The following is a 17,822-nucleotide window of genomic DNA, read 5'->3' as shown; positions in this document are numbered from 1 at the left end:
TTGCCTCACTCCAGCACACTGGCCTACAACCTCACTGAGCAGCTGGACTTGAGCAATTGATTCTGCTGTGATTCTGAAGACAGTGGGCAGGAGCAGTGAGAACACAATGGCAGCCTGGCAACCAGGTGGCCAAAACGAGAAAAGAGGTGACAGTGGCCATAACCTGAGGCTGGTCACTGAGACAGAGTCACATTGTACACAAGTGAGCCTTGGGCCTGTCTCCTGCCCAGGTGCTGTCCAGCTCCTGAGGGGCCCAGAGTCATGCCATTAGAAGGCTGACTACACTGCCACACCTTATAATACAGTCCACTGCTCTTAGGACAGGACTGAAATGCATGACCCCCAGGGGGCAGGAATTTGAACCCAGACACAGTTGGGCTTGGGCACACTTAATTGCCTTTATTCTGAAATGTGGTACAGATCTCAGGGCCCTGCTTCAAGGTCTGGTGCACACAGCTTTTGTTCCCTGGCGAGATCCAATTCTGCTCATCCCACATGAGCCATTTCAAATTTACTGTGTCGTCCTGGATTCTGCCAGACAGGAGCACCTTCATTTGTCTCCTCACATATCCAGGTATGCATGTTTCACTCAGGGACCCACAGCTTAGGTCAGATACTGAGATGCTCCACAGTCAGGGGTATTCAGATTGACCTTGAACCCCAGGTCTGACCACCATATCCTGAGGAGAACTTCTAGAGCTTGGAACCAAGAATAGGGTTCCTGCTAGCCTCAGGCCCAGGTTCTGGACCAAGGGCAACACATTTTGGTTGTATCTTGTTCTGGGTAACAACAAATCAGTCATACCTATGGGTACTGGATTCTCTCTTCATCAAAAGAATCTCGGGGAGAGCAGAGCAGCTCACAGGCCAGCCAGGGATGGAACAAGTCCAGCACTCTGCTCTTGGGAGGAGAAGGGGATATAAGAGGAGGAGGGATGGATACCTGTAAAAGAGAGAATGGAAGCTGGAAGAAGAGAGGTAGAAAAAGAATACCTTTTGGGTGACAGCACAGAGCAATGACACCTGGACTTTGGTCAGCTACTCATGCAGTGTCTCCTCCTGTGAATCCATCCAAAAGTCCAGGGAAGATTTGGGTGGACAAGGAGGGCCCTGGCTAGACAAAGTTAGGCAAGGGAACCACAAAAGAATGGCAGTGTGGGAGGATGTCCCAGGCAGGTTCCAGTAAGACATAGTCTGTGTTGGCCACTTGCCTTCCACACCCAGCCAGGGTCCATTGTCACCCTGACCCAGTAACACCAGGCAGGGATCTCTGTTGCTCAATGCAAGAGGGCCAACAGGGTGCCCTCACAGGCCCTGGGGCCCACACATCAGAGAAGGGCTGCCCATCTCTCCTGGGCACCAGCCCCTGCCCTTGTTCTCTCCTCTACCTCATGGTATTCTGCTCCAACATAGTGCCACACACACGGCCTCGATTTTTACATGCTGCCTGGCACTGACCCTGTGCTTCAGCTTGCCATGCCACGGTACCAGTTCAAGTGACCTCCCTCAGGTTCAGAGAGTAATGGAGTCCACATTCCCGGTTACTTGGCCTCCATGTGTGAAAGTGGGGCTAAGAGACACTATTGCCCTTGGTCTTCAGCCCAGGATGCCTCCCCTCAGGCCGTGGTCAGAGCATCAAGCTGGGGAACCGCACATCTGCTGCTTGGAGAACCATGTTCCTGTCCAGGTCAGAACAGCTGAGACCCTCAGTGACCTGCGTGCACAGGGGTGGGATGGAAATAAGGCAAATGTCCATCACAGGGCTTAAGAAATGACACCAGGGCTGAAGAATGAAACTCAGTTTCCTCTCTAAAGCTGTACTCATGGGATTTTGGCTGTAGGAAGTCATTAGTGCCATGGGTCAGGGCACAGGGCCTTTGGGTTTGTTCACTGTGTCTGAGGTGTGACAGTTCTTGCAGGCACTTGGTAACAACAGCCAAAGAGGATGAAGTTGCTTCAGTGGACAATTCAGTAAAGAACAACTGTGTAACCCTCCCCACCAGCTGGTGGCCCAGCAGGGGACATTCCCAAAGTAGTTAGCTACTCAGGAGGTGATAGGGTTAGCAGTATTTCTTTGGGAAGGTGGGGGTTAAGGAAAATAGGAATACTAACTACTAACACCATTCAAATTGTTTGTTTATTTCAGATGACATCCTCAAGGTAATGAGAACCACAAGAAATTGCTTTAGGCTGGTGACTTAGATCAGCACCATAAGCACCTGCCTAGCAAAGGCAAGGTTGTGAGTTCAATCCACGGTACCAAAAAACAAAAAGAAAAAAATGAGAAATTGCTTTAAACCAACCAAAAGAGCACATACCGCCCTCTTGTAAGTCATCTAGAGTAAACAGTGCTTACTATAATCACCTTGTGAAACTGGGAAGGATGTGCATAGCCATAATCTTACACTGAAGGAATCTGAGACAGGAACATCAGAAGTTCAAACCTAGCCTAAAGAATATAGAGACCTACAGAAACAGAAAGAGAGAGAGAGAGAGAGAGAGAGAGAGAGAGAGAGAGAGAGAGAGAGAGAAGAAGAAGAAGAAGAAGAAGAAGAAGAAGAAGAAGAAGAAGAAGAAGAAGAAGAAGAAGAAGAAGAAGAAGAAGAAGAGGAAGAAAGAAAGAAAGAAAGAAGGAAGGAAGGAAGGAAGGAAGAAAGGGAGGAAGGAAGGAAGGAGGGAAAGAAGGGGACTGGGGGTTTAGTAAAGTGAGTATAAGCGCTTGCATGGAAAGCACAAAGTCGTGAGTTCAGTCCCCATTATAAGAGAGACAGACACACAGACAGAGGAGCAAGGGAGGAAAAAGAAGGAAAACAAAAAGAAACTTTGCACACATTATAATGCCAAATTCTGTACTCTACACAGAAGTGTTCTCATCCACCATTTGTTTAGTTTAGTTTTTTCTTTTTGAAATGAGGCCTCACTATGCAGTTCAGGCAGGACTTGAGCTCACTTTGTAGCCTAGGCTGGTCTCAAAATTGCAAGGATCCTGCCTTAGCCTCCTGAGTGCTGGGATTACAGGTGTGCACCATCATCCCTGGCTTCCACTATTTTTTTAAACAGGCATCAGAAAGGTTTATTAGAGGGAGACAGAATGCACTCAAGCATGGAGTGTGGGTGCTCAAAGTGATGAGGTACCTAATCCCCCAGTTTTGACCACACAGTGCACAATGCAGCTTCATCTGCAATGTGATGCCAGGAGATCAGGAAAGTGTCTCCCTCCAAAGGTGAGGACCAGGTCTCCCCATATGGGCATTATAGGTCTCTCCAGTACAATCCAGATGCCCTTATGTTGAAGAGGCAGTTTTGACAGTTACCCAAGGAGCTCTCTTCAATTGCCAATAGTCACAAATCTGTCTTCACTCTGCTATTGTCTGGCAGTGTATACTATTGGCATTGAACTCTGCAGGGTGCACCCGCAACTCTGTTCCTGACCTGAGTCTCACAGAACATAAAGACAAGTTCCTGACCTCTGCCAGGTTACTGTTCCTGTCCTTGGGAGCCTGGAATGAAGTGAAAGGATGCAGAGAGACCTACCTGGGCAGATGTTCTACCTCTCACCAGAACCTTGACCACATGCTTCAATCCGAAGTTCCTTGATCTTGGGAACCACCACACCCTGCCTGACATGGGGTTCATGCTCCAGGTGATAAAATCTGATCTCTTGGATCATGGTTCGCGCCCAGGACAGCTTCCACAGAAGGCTCTCCCTTTGGGGCCGAGATAAACCTTCCCCGTCAGAGCCTGTGTTACGTGCTGCTCTGGTATCCTGAGGTTGGGAGGCAGCTTAAGCAAAGATAGCCGTGGCCTTGGCCATGACCAAGTGCTAAGTTATACATTTGAGCAGCTGTCAGGAGTGTGGGTTGAGAGGACCACAGGTATTGTCTGGGTTGCTGAACCCCAACACTCTATTCTGTGCACCCAGTCAATCAGAACTCTCTTTTGCCAAGCAATACTGAAAGAGACTGATATTTCTCTTTGATAATCAGGACAATCCGAGACAGCCTACAGTTTATATATAAATAGCTTGAATTGTCTCAAAAGGCTGGGGGGAAAACCCAATACCCTATACCATACCCCCCCCACACACACAGAACTACTATGTGAGCCAATCCCACTTCCAGGTATATAGCCAAAGGAATGGAGTCACAGAAGTTCATGCTAACCAAGACACTGAGTCAACTCAGGTGTGGCTCATCAGATGAGTGGATATAAAAATGTGAAGGGGCACAGCCAGACACCAGCCTTTTCCTGTGTATCAGCGCCACTCATGGACTGCGAGGGAATAAGAACAACATGTCACCGAGAAGCAAGCTTTTCCTGAAAATTGGCACCATGTGAAGGCAGCTGTGGAGACAGTGAGATGCCAGCCCTTCAAGTGCATGGGTTGGGAAGAAGAGACAACCTCCAGCCTGCCAGCTCATGCCATAAGTGACCAGGTGACCCAGAGAAACACAGGCTGCAAGGATGGCTATTGAGTTAGAATACAGTTTAGTGCTTGTAGTGTTCAGTGTTTCACCGACTCTGCAGGTCTAAAGCCAGCAGTCTGATCATCTATTCAGAGGATGGCAATAGGCAGTGTAGCATCTATGGGGTCTCTCCATCAGAGGGTGGTGGCCATTGTTGATTCCCTATTGTCTTTGAAGTCATGTATCATTTTCATTGTTTTGTTAGCTTGGGTTTTACTCTGTTTTGTTTTGTTCTGCTTGATTTTATTTTACCCGATGGCATGGGCATCTACTTCAAAGATAGAAAGATGTATTATGGTAGCCAATTTGGATTTACTATTGTCTTGTTTTGAAGTTCTTAATTGCATTCATTGTTTTGTTTCTATTGGTTCTATTCTGTTCTGTTTTGTTTGATTTTTACTATGCCTGAAGGTATCTGCAGCTATTTTCATGAGACATTATGATAACCATTGATGATTTCTTATTGTTTTGAAGTCCTGTGTTTCTTGGTTTTATTTTGGTTGGTTCTATTCTCTTTAAAATAAAATAATGTGAAGAATATAGGGGATATTATTTAGACTACAAAAGGAAGAAATATATCCATATATGATAGCATGGTAGACCTGGAGGACACAATACTGTCACTCAACTCAGACACAGAGATATCTACAACATGTTCTCATTTATATACAAAAGATGAAGAAGCCAAAATCATAAAAACAGAGACAATATTGTTATTGTAACTATATTGTTAACTATTATTAGTAAGAACCTGTCACACTCCTAAAACTGCTGAGAGAAATTTTCTGAAATTTTCTCATCAGACATCCAAAAAGTGTTAGCTATATGAGGGAATATTTAATTATATTAAATGTCATAATCATTTCATAAGGTATAAGTATGTCACAACCTCAGATTGCACTCATTTATATCTATGATTTTTTGTCAGGATAAGGGATTGCAAAAAGCCAATGTTAACATTTTTATTTAGTTTAGCAAAATAAAAATTTTCAGAATTATCATGAATTAGGTTCACTTCTGCTACTTAGAATACAATTATATCATATGATTCATATCTGTTCCTATGAAAGATAGACTTTTGAGGTATCTCCAGAAAACAGTTAGATTCTTCTCATTTTCTAGAAATTTCTAATGGATTTGGCAACTATTAAGATACCGTTAAGACACCATTCTCTGGGTCTTGAGAATTCACAACTATGCTCATTTTTCAAAAAAACATAGCTGATTGAAGCCATCTGATTTTAAAATCATGTCATATCATTTCTCATTTTTCTACATAGTTTTTGTTTTGCAAATTACTGTTGGTTATTAAGCTTTAGTTCCATAAATTTTAATACTTCCACGGTGAAACTTACCAAGGAGAAATGCTCCCTGGGGTTTCTGTGGCAGAGCTGGCTGCCTGTCTTCAAATATCTGATGAACAATAACACAGTCTGGGCTACTCAAAGCACCTCAGAGCCTCTTAAGTGCTTTAGGGTTAGGGAATCCCCTGGCCTAGCTGAGTCCATGCAACCGCAAATGCAGTGGTGAGAAAGGGCTCCCCATCTTCCTCAACCCCCCTTAGCCTCTCCCATATCTCTCTCCTACCTTCCCCTTCGCTTTCTGATTCTCCTTCTCCTCAAGGTTGTAGGTCTGGGTCCACTGGGATCTAGGCAGAGAGTCAGGCAAAGGGCTAAGGAAATCTTTCTGGTCTGCGCCAGGCTTAAGGAGGTGAACCTTTAGGTGCTGAGGGCCAGGGTGTCCAGTGAGCTGGGGCAGGACAGGTCTGGCAAGGGTGGCCCCTCCCTGCTGCCCAGGCCCGAGCTCCCTGGCTCTACTTCCCAGGAAGCCCAGTTTTCCTTGCTAATGTTTTCTTATCTCAGTCTCCTTTGGATGTGGAGGAATTCTGGGCCATGAAGGAGCTGTTGAGGAGCTGCCTCTCCACACTGGTCCCTTAGGAAGGGAGGTGGGCTTCCAGGTGTTTTGAAGTCCCCATCCTGTAATAAAGTGGGTGGGCTTCATGACTCTCAAGGGGGTCTATGAAAAGGATACTTTCAGAACAATTTTCCTTACAATTCCCTGAGGCTCAGCACAGCCCTCTTTGTTGGGGTGAGCACCTCTGCTGGTACAGGTGGGACCCTTGGGCTGTGCTTCCCCACAGGCAGCACAGGCCTGGGGACAGAGGGGTAGGGATCCCAGGCAGAGAGGCCCTGAGGAAGGGACTTCTGTCAGGGAGCTGGCCGAGACCACTAACAGTGAAAGGAATTTGTTTTCATTTGCAAACCCAGCGATGTTAAAATTGATTTTTGTATTTGTAAAAGGTTAACTAGAGCTAATGTGTTTGTGGGAAGTAAGCACTAAGGTTCTGGCAAAAGGAAGCTGCTGGAACTTGGTTTTGCAATTCGGCATACTCCTGATGCTGTACAGAGCAGCCACCCTGGTACCTGTCAAGAAATGGCTGTTTGTTTTTAACAAGTTTACAGCCTGTTCCTAGGAAAAGAGACACCAAGCTTGGCACAGGAAGGAGAATCTACTTGTTTAGTAATATTGCCATGCATCACTAAAAGAAGACACACTTTCTAACGAATATGCAGATAGGTGACTTGGTCATTGTGCAAATATAGTAAAATGTACTTATACAAACTAAGACATCAAGATGCAGGCAATGTTAGGAGGTGACATAATCTCATGGGGCTTCCATCATCTATGCAGGCCACCACTGGCTGGCATGCAGCAGATGACTGTAGAAGCCAAGCCACCATCATTTAGTGGCCACCTGTTAAATACCAGGCATTGTGCAAAGAGCATGTTCTCTACAAAGTGTGTCTTCCACCATGGAAAAAAATTAAGTCTCAGGAAAGTCTCTCTCTCTCTCTCTCTCTCTCTCTCTCTCTCTCTCTCTCTCTCTCTCTTTCTTTTTTTCCTTCTTTCCACAGGGCTTTGCTACACAGGTCAGCCTGCCCTTGATATTACACTGTAGCCCAGGATGACCTCAAAGAGCAAGCCTCTTGCCTCAGCCTTCTGAATACTCCAATGACAGGTGTGCACCAACATCCCTGACTGTGTTTTTCTTTTCAAGTTTTCTCCAAAACAAAACTACTTAGAGTTATCTGATATTCTGATACTTCATCAGGTGGGTTAAAAAAATTAAATCAGAGCACTGAAAACGTAATGAAGGAATTTCAAAATCCTCACCAACATATGACATAATGTAACATAGCATATAACACAATACAAAGCAAAAAGCAACCACCAAACTCTGTTTTAAACATCTGTTTCCCAAGAACCATAAAGAATTTCTAATTTATCCATACACCATCGATATGATCCAGTAAATTCACATTTAAATACATTTTCTTTGAAATAAAATCTGTATCCACTCAAACACTTGTAAAGAATGGGCATAGCAGCTTGCTTTCCAGGCCCAACCTGGAAGCATAAGAAATGGCTATCAAAAGATGGGTGACAGGTACATGAACAAGTCACACTTGCTTGGTTCAGCCCCATAATAGCAGGTGGTGGCAGCACAGGAGGAACCTAGCATGGAGACACTGCTTGAAGGAGACCAACCAAAGAGCACTGCGACTGAACAGGCTTAGGGTCATCACATATAGGAAAGGCAAACTACCCAGCAGGGACACAAACCCCATGGACTGTTTGGTATAGAGGACAGGAAGTGATAGCAGCAGCTTGGAGACAAGTTCCCTAGGAGTGAGGCTCATGTGTCCTTCATCAGCACAGGGTGATAATTTCCACGGCCTGGCAAAGACTCCCCTTGCACTCACCACCTAATGTCCCTCCTCATAGGATGTCAGAGTCCATGGAGCTCTTCTGAGCATGCTAGTATTCCTAAGTGTGTGGCCCTACAGTGTGTGGCTGAGGTAAACATCTAAGATGAATAAGTAAACATTCATAAGCCCATGAGAGTAAAACTTGCTAGGAATCCTCATCCCCTGGACATGAGGAGGTTATAACATGAAACATTCACATTCTTCAGGAACATTATTATGGGTATTCTGGGAACATCTCCATGCTCCCTAATGGAACTGAAATGAAACTAACATGGGGCCAGAAAGAAAATCAGCATAAAATTTGACAGATTTCTAACAGAAGATAATGAGTGCTTCATCCTCAGAGACAATGGATCCTTGGATGGAAATGTGTGCTTGGCACATTGCCTGCCAAGTCTGAAGCATCTACAAGTTTGTTGCATTAAAATTTTAAAAGTGCAGCAAAGTCTAAACTTGCAGAAAGTTTCTAGAGTTTTAACTTGCCATTTCCAAGGAGGATACAGATTTGTTCCACAATAAAAAGAAAGGGGGCATCAAAAAGTGAGCCCAACTGTGGGCCCCAGCTCATGACATCACTTCCTTGGCAACAAGTCCAAACAGAACTCTGAAGTCTCAGGTCACCTGACACCTTGGTCTGGTGACAGTTGGCCTTCAGAGACAGTTGGCTCAAGAGAGTGAACAGGGAGCATGTTATGCTGCTTTCCCAGGACTCGAGGCCCCAGCCTCAGGACCCCACATAGGGGGACCACGTGGGATCGACTGAAAAAATGGTTCACTCATCCCCGAAGCTTCAGGATGATTGCCGGGACACATCCAACCAACAAGAGCAGCAAAGGACAGGGCTCACTGTCCCCAGCCCTCAGGGGCCCAGAGGCAAGGAGCTCAGGAGAGGTGTCGCTAAACTCAGCCACCAGCCACTCAGAAACACGAAGACCAGGACAGGTACATTAAGGCCTGGCCACCACTGTGAGTTCCCCTAAACAACTTCTGCCCTAAGTCAACAGTGTGAGGTGCTCTGAGGACAGGCACTGAGGGCAGATCCTCTTGGGCAGGAGAAGGTGCTGGGATGTTGTGGGACTGGGCTCTTGTCACATTCTCAACCAGGACAGGGCTGGCAAGAGGGGAAGGGCAGTGGCCCTCCTTATGCACAGTCTCCAGAGTCATCTTCTGTCTTCCTGGGTAGAAATATGGGACAGAGCTGTCTGTCCTAGAGGAATATGTTATCTGGGTTCACAAAATGAAACCTGTGGTGTCTCAGAGCCTCAGAGCCTCTGGATTCTTGCAAGAGCCTGGGCTCTACACCAACAGCGTAGCACAGAGGAGACCAGTCTGAAGCTGGTCACTGGGCCCTGGGTGCCATGGCCTTGCTGCAGGCTCTGGGATCCACAAAAGGTGCTAGCACAGGGGGAAGGTGTGTGGGCAGAAGGGACTGTAGAGGGCCACAGATGACAGAGAGGATCTTCAGGTCAGTACACCCTCTCAGCACCTCCCTTCTGGGCTGGGCAAACACTGGGCCCATGTACTGCTCCCAAGGTACCTGGACTCCAGGTCCTCAATGACCACAGCATCTCTACTCAGCCCCTACCTAGTCACATGTAGGGTCACTGTCCACACATAGGTGGGAGCAAGAAAATGGGGACACAGACCCCAAATCACTACATTACCTGCCATGATTTAATTCTACCATTGCTCCTCATTGTAAATCCGGGGCCAGTTGTCCACGAAGCATTGGCTAGTGTCTTTCCACCCTGTCCCCACCTCTTATACATCATCACATCACCAGAGGTGTGCTCACCTCAAATATAAGGCACATGCTACTCTGTCCATTTTCTGGTGCTTGTCTCACAGAATTTTTCTATGCACTTCAGTTCCTATTGCAGGAGAATCTGGGCTAAATGAATTCCAGAAGAGGGCAGTGAACACAGCTGCTCAGCCTTCCATGGCTGTGGAAGAGGAACTTAAATCCTTCCTGGGGACTTTTCATCAGAAACCTGGAGAACATTCTGTGGAGCCACACTAATTGGCTGGAGCATCCAGAATGAGCCTTCATTTTCTCATCTCTTAAATGGGAGGCCATTTTAGGACGCATACATTTGTTCCTGCAGAGTTTCATTTAGTCTCTTGTCCATGGAGCTCTTCTGAGCATGCTAGTATTCCTAAGTGTCCCCTGTGAAATATAACTTTGAATATGAGATCCCTTTACTGCTGGGCCCCCTGCTACCTCTGTACCATGAGCCTCTGTGGACCATTTGGAGTGTGGGTTTGTTTCAGCCCCAAATATCTCTGAGAAGCCAGGTGCAGGTCATCAATTCCATGTCTCCCCAATGTCTCATCACAGTTTGGAAGTCAGCCAGCAGAGAACCTGGCAGAGGGCTGTACATCAAGCAGGGTGCAGGCAGATGGGCCTCACAGCCTGAAGGAGCCTCAGGATCCAGCCTTCCAGGAGAGTTGTGCCATGCAGAGCCCATCCTCTCTGGATTCCTCCAAGACCAACATCTCCATCCCACAGGCCCCAATGTGGGAAAGGTGAGTTCTTACCTTAGAAGCCCCATGGAACACAGACACCTGTGGATTCATTTCCTGGCCATGTGCAAGCACCTCTCTCAGCCCCAGGATATAGTCCTGAATGGAGGAGTACTGAGTGGATCCAGCCTGTATGGTCATTGTGGATGAAATTGGGGCTCCATGGCCAGTTGTTAGCTTTGGTCATGGCCCCATGCGAGACCTGCTTTAGAGGCTGCACTGATTCCCATGGATGACCTTCCACTCCCTCACTGACCTGCACTTGCGGGAATCTGTTTTGTTCTTTGGAAAGGAAATAAGAGAGTCACCTTATGGGCTTCAGAATTTGTTCAAGGCAAGAAATACTTGTTATGGCAAAGGGTCCATGGCTGCCAGATGTCATGGAAGAGAAGATAAGTATCATCAACCTACAAATGTACATGATGACAGATGTGTGCAGACACTTTTCTGGGTATTGACCATGATCCTGTAAGCAGAGCAGGTGCAACCACTGCCCTTTAGAGTTTCAATGTTCTTTGGAGACCACAAAGTCATTCTTGGCAGCAGAACAGATATTGCACACCTCCAGGCAGTTGTTCCAGACCCAGGGCCTCCCTACATGTGGGTAAAGACCATGCAAGAGGAGGTCTACAGAGGCTAGGAGAACTGGACAACAAATTGCTGCCTGAGCTCGAGACAACAAAAAGGCAGGACACTGACTGACCCCTCATGTCTCAGATATTCATGGAGTGACAGCAATGGGCCCTTGAATGCAAAGACATGAAGATATCAGTCTCTGACTTCAACAGTCTGACCTGTACTGGGGACTGGCAGGGAGACACTGTGTCAGGCTTCCCTGAAGAAGGCAGAGGTGGGATACAATTAAGCAAAGACTCCTTCCCATGGAAACTTCTTTCAGCCTCTCAGGGATAGTTGGGCCCATAATGCACCACTGTAGAGGGAAAATAATGGGACTGGACAATGTAGAGATTGGGTAAGAGGTCCTTCCCACAGCTGACCTGCACATGTTTTGTGAGAGGAAAGTCCAGGCCTCTCACTTAGTTCCCTCTCTCATTGACCCAGGTCCACTTCTTCTGTGCTTGACTCTGCATTGGAAGTCTACTCACATGTGGACCCCCAGGCTGAGCTTCTCCTGCACCATCTGGAGTCTCCTGAGGCCACCAAGCATGAGTCCAATGGTAAGGGGCCCTGAGGTATGGCCTGTGGTCTTCTGGGGAGGAGATGGGCCTTGGAATTCAGTAAATCTTCCAGATGCTGGGTGATCCAGGAGCATGAGACCCTCAGCAGTCAGTGTGGGGATGCAGTCTGGGAGGCTTTGCTGAGGCTTTGTTGGTGCACATGGCTGCCTCTGGCAGGCAGTTGGATATTTGCCCCAAGAAGTCCATGGACAGTTCGTGATCTTTTCTTATCCTGCAACTGTAGTGCCAGTTCCACGTCCAGCTCCTTCATCTGCTCTGAACCCACAGCCAGAGCAAGCACCTGGATTCCCTTGCCCACCTGCTGCAGATCTGGACCTCCTGGCAGCTCCACAGGAATCTTCTCTTGAGCTCTACCTGCGGGCAGCTCTTGACCCACACCTGCCTTTCCCCTCTCTTCCATATTTACTAATCATTGTAGCCAGTGCTACCGTGATTTCCCAGAGATATCCCAGTGACGGAAGCAATATAAATAAAGTTTAAGATCTTAGTGTTGTTTAAAATATTCAGCTTGGTGTCATTCAGGGCATTCTCAGTGTCATGCAAATTTCACCACTGTCCATTTTCATCGCATTTTCCTCAATTTTGTACATGAAGCAGTTTTGCTTTCTTCCCCTTCTTTCTCCACCCCAGCCAGCACTCATCTTATGGCCTCATAATTTACCTCTGCTATGTTTTCTGCATCAATGCAATCAAGTTTCGCTTTTACCAGAGGATGGTGGAAGTGACTGTTTAATTTTGTTTTTGTCTTGAAACCCATAACGTTAGATAAATGTGCTTTATTATTCTTTCAAATATGCAATTACTTAATCAATTTTTATTCTTGAACAAGAAATACATCTTACACTTACATATGCAATACAATATGAGTGAATAAAAAAAGAAACCACATAGTGACTGTTGTTTCATCCAGGAACAGTGGCCTCCCTCCCATGTGCTCTTCCTCCTGTCTCATCTTAGGGTCAGCCTGGGTGTTTAAGCCGGGGAGTGAGGAGTGTGTATTAGGGAAGCGGTCTTCAGGGATTGCATGTAGGACCTCGGGACACAGTCCTGTCATCCTCTATCCCATAAGAAACAGCCAGGTTTGTAAATGTCATTTTTTGGGTAGAGTCTTAGAAGTGGAATTTCTACGTCACTCCTAGGAGCTGGGTGGGAACTTTTTCTGTCCATAGGATCTGAAGATACACTGTATCAGGACACAGAGCTCCATGGTGACCTCTGAGAAATGCACCCATCAAGCTCTTGTGTTCCCATGGGGACAGTTCATGCCCATGACATCTCAGCAGACAGCGCAACAGCATGGAACCACCTCGTCTCTTTTTCTTGAAGATGGATGAACATTCTCTATATTTTGATTGAGCTTCTGTTACAAATGCAAAATTTCAGAACATTCTGGACAATGGGAAAAATTTGGTTCAACATGTCCTCATGGAAGTTGTAGAATCCATTTGATTCAGTTTCTTTACAAGTGTGCTAATTTCATATTTTTTTAGGAGGGTGCACCCAGAGCCTTCTCACACGGCCACATCACCAGTCTTTTTACCTTTTGATTTTTAAATTTGAACTGGGGCTCCTTATGCAGCTAAACTGTTCAGTCTGGGCTCAAATGTGGGATCGTCTTGCCTTCTTCTGGTAGAGTATGTGGATTACAGAGACTCCAAACTTTAACTGGTTTCAGTAGGCCATTTTTAAAAAACCAACTATAAATCTACTATGATTTGGGCAACCACCTTTAGAACACATTTGATTGATCTCTCTCTCCAGGGTGTACCTGGAGTCATGCTATGAGAGGTCAATAACTATCTGCACTTTGTGTGAATTGAGAGAAAGTTCTTTCAATGACATCTAGCCTGTCTGTATGACACAGGCTCTGCATTGATCTTTCGACCTCACTGGACCCTGACAGTCATACACTCCACATGCTTTGCCAGTTTTCATAAAGTTGAGCTTGGAAGGGGAGGCACAGTGAGCCCTGCTCCCCTGCATTCCCAAATATCATGCAGTGGGGGTAGTGTCTTCAGACAGCTCCCTGTGCTGAGTCTGTGCCCATCAACACTGCAGGAACCATCTGATAAATTTCCACACATATCCTGAGCTTATGACCTCATCTAGGCTATTCTGGGCTCCCTCCATGACCACACACAAACACTCTCCCCTTGCCAAATTCTGCTAAGCTCTCTAACTGTGCGTCAGTACATAGTGCATTGGCCATAAAGAAAGGATAAACCAGATGGAGCTGGGACTTGTGCTGTGAACAGCTGGTGACAGGAACTGGGTGATGGATGCAAACAATTTTGAAAACAGTCTCGGGTTGATGGGTGAACTATAATGCACCACATAGGGTATAATTTTTATTCTGCATATTAAATAAACCATGTGCTATCATCAATGTAATCAATGTACACTGCAAATTAGTTCTAAAAAATACATCGTAAATTACAAACAAAATAAACAAAAAGTAAATCCACTTCTTACTTTTGCAGAAAAAAAAGAAAAACTAATGATAAATCTCACACAGGAAGGACACCTTCTAGGCACCAATCAAGGAGTCCATCAGGGAGATGCAGGCTCAAGAGCAAAGCATCAGCTTTCCTCAAACTAACGCCTCCCTAATGGAGTTTCTGGGACCAATCATTCGATCATAGGAACATGTATTTCATACTTTGCTCTATACACAACCTAACAGAGACATGTAGAGACCTCACTGTGTGATGACTGCTTGAGATCACCAGAATCAGCCCCCTCTTAGGTAGACAAGTGAACCCACACTGTCAATAGCTGGTGATATCTGAGTCATGGGACAGAAAATGAAAACAAACACACGCAAATCATCTGGAGGCCCCCCCACAGTCTGGCTCTCAAGCCCTGCCTGTGTAGCTCTGCTCAGACCCCTGATTTCTAGCAAAGTGATCAAAACTGCTGTCTCCTCTCTGGCCTCTGGATACAGGCTCAGAAATGGGTATAACAGTGACAGCTGAAGTTGCCCCGCGCCCCTGTGGCTGCTTTGTTTGAGGAAAAAATCCCTTGTCTTCCTTCACCTCCCTCCCCCCACTCCCATCCAGTGTTGAAGGATGATCTGCTGCCAGGCAGTCTGGGAGGAGATGCTTAGCAGGGCCTTTAACATACATTTATCTGGCACAGTCATATCTACACAGCTTCCCAGTAACTGGTCATGGGAAGGAAAGCTGCAGTAAAAAGTGACACCTGAGTCGCAGGAATCCTGCTATGAACATCATGACCCCAGCATCCATGTGTGGGGAAAAAACACATGGGGTTCTCACCACACTCTACAGCCTCTCAAAAAACAGCAGTCCCATTGATGATGGCACAGGTGCTTCTCTCAACCCAGCACACTGGCCTACAACCTCACTGAGCAGCTGGTCTTGGGCAATCGATCCTGCTCTGGTTCTGGACACAGTGGGCAGGAACAGTGAGAACACAATGGCAGCCTGGCAACCAGGTGGCCAAAACGAGAAAAGAGATGACAGTGGCCATAATCTGAGGCTGGTCACTGGGATAGTGTCACGTTGTACACAAGCAAGCCTTGGGCCTGTCCCCTTTCCAGGTGCTGTCCAGCTCCTGAGGGGCCCAGAGTCATGCCATTAGAAGGCTGGCTACACTGCACACCTTATAATATCTTCCATTTCTCTTAGGACAGGACCGAAATACATGACCGCAGGGGCACGAATCTGAACCCAGACATAGTTGGGCTAGGGCACACTTATTTGCCTTTATTACTAAGTGTGCTTCAGATCTGAGGGCCCTGCTTCATGATCTGGTGCACCCAGCCTTTGTTCTCTGGCCTGATTAATTTCTGCCTATCCCACATGAGCCATTTCAAAGTTACTGTGTCTTCCTGTGTTCTGCCAGACAGCAGCACCTGCATTTGTCTTCCCACGTATCCAGGTACAGTGACCCACAACTTAGGTAATGTACTGGGATGCTCCACAGTCAGGGGTTTCCAGATTGACATTGAACCCCAGTTCTTACCACCATGTCCTGAGATCTTCTAGACCTTGGAACCATGGACCAATGGCAACACATTTTGGTTGTAGCTTATTCTGGGTAACAACAAATCAGTCATACCTGTGAGCATGGGGTTCTCTACTTGTCAAAAGAGTCCAGGGCAGTGCAGAGCAGCTCAAAGGCCAGCCAGGGCTACAACAAGGCCATGTGAGTTCTCTTTGGAGGAGAAGGAAGCATAAGAGGAAGAGGGAGAGATGCCAGGGAAAGAGAAAATGGATGGAAGAAGAGGAGTAGGATATCACCCTGAGTTACACAATGACTGGGACCTGATTTTGTCATATACCATACCATTTGTGTGACAGCACAAAACAGCTCTCGTTGAATTGTGGGTAGCTACAATTTTGTGGTTCCACTCAAAGGTCAAGGGAAGATTGGGTTGGACAAGGAAGGGCCTGGGTAGGTGAATTTAGGCAGTCACACAGTCTGTGTTGTGCAAATTCACGGCCAGACAGAGTCAGTGCCCACTGCCACCCCGACCCAGCAACACCAGGCAGGGCTCTCCATATCTGAAGACAGGAGAGACATCGTGATGCCATCACAGGTAATGGGGCCCACACATCAGAGAAGGGCTACCCACCTTTGGGGGTTCCATAGCACCTGCTCCAGCCCTTGTTCTGCACTCTCCCTCGTGGTGCTCAGCTCCCACATGGTGCCAAACTTAGGGGCCTGGATTTTTCCATGCTGCCTGGCACAGATCCTGTGCTTCAGCTTGCTGTGCCATGATACCAGTTCAAGTGGCCTCCCTCAGGTTCAGGGAGTAAGCGAACCCACATTCACAGTTACTTGGCTTCTTCGTGCAAGTGGGTCCAAGAGATGTTAGGGCCTTAAGCCCAGAATGACTCCCCTCAATCCATGGTCAGAGCAACAAGCTGGGGAACCACACATCGGCTGCTTGGAGAACCATGTTCCAGTACAGGTCAGAACAGCTGAGAACCTCAGTGACCTGCAGGGCACAGGAGCAGGATAGATATGTGGCAAATGTCCACAGGGCTTAGGAAATGACACCAAGGCAGTAGAATGAAACTCATCCTCCTCTCTAAACCTGTGCCCACCAGGGATTTGTTCTTAAGAAGTCATCAGTGCCATGGGTCAGGGCACTGGGCCTTTGGGATTGTTTACTGTGTCTGAGGTATGATAGTTCTTGCATGCAATTGGTAACAACAGCCAAAGTGGATGAAGTTGCCTCAATGGATAATTCAGTCAAGAACAACTGTCCAGCCCTCCCAGCTTACTGTTGGCCCTGCAGGAGACTTTCCCAAAAGTAGTTACCTGCCAAGCAGGAGGTGATAGGGTTAAGCATTTGTTTTTTAGGAAGGGGTTGGTTAAGGAAAATACCACTAGTAATGGTGAACACACCTTCAAATTATTTATTTCAGATGACATCCTCAAGGTAATGAGAACCACAAGAAATTGCATTAGGCTGCCACTTAGCTCAGCAGCATAAACACCTGCCTATCAAACGCAAGGTTGTGACTTCAATCCATGATACCAAAAAAACAAAAACAAAAATGAGGAATTACTTTAAACCAGCCAAAAGAGCACACACATACACACACACACACACACACACACACACACACACACACACTCACCTTGTAAGTCTTCCAAATAAACAGTGCTTGTTGAAATCACCTTGTGAAACTGGCACAGTTTTACACAACAGCAATTCTCGTACTGTGGGAATCTGAGACAGAAATATCAGAAGTTCAAGCCTAGGATGCAGAATACAGAGACTCAGAGAGAGAGAGAGAGAGAGAGAGAGAGAGAGAGAAGCAAGGGGGGATAAAGAAAGGAAATAAAAAGAAGCTATGCACACATTATAATGCCAAATTCTATACTCT

This window comes from Cavia porcellus, unplaced genomic scaffold (assembly GCF_034190915.1).
Source record: "Cavia porcellus strain 051 isolate PalLab524CR breed Dunkin Hartley unplaced genomic scaffold, mCavPor4.1 scaffold_34, whole genome shotgun sequence".
Taxonomy (NCBI): Eukaryota; Metazoa; Chordata; class Mammalia; order Rodentia; family Caviidae; genus Cavia; species Cavia porcellus.
The sequence above is the reverse complement of the archived record's forward strand: the minus strand, read 5'-3'. Positions refer to the sequence as shown.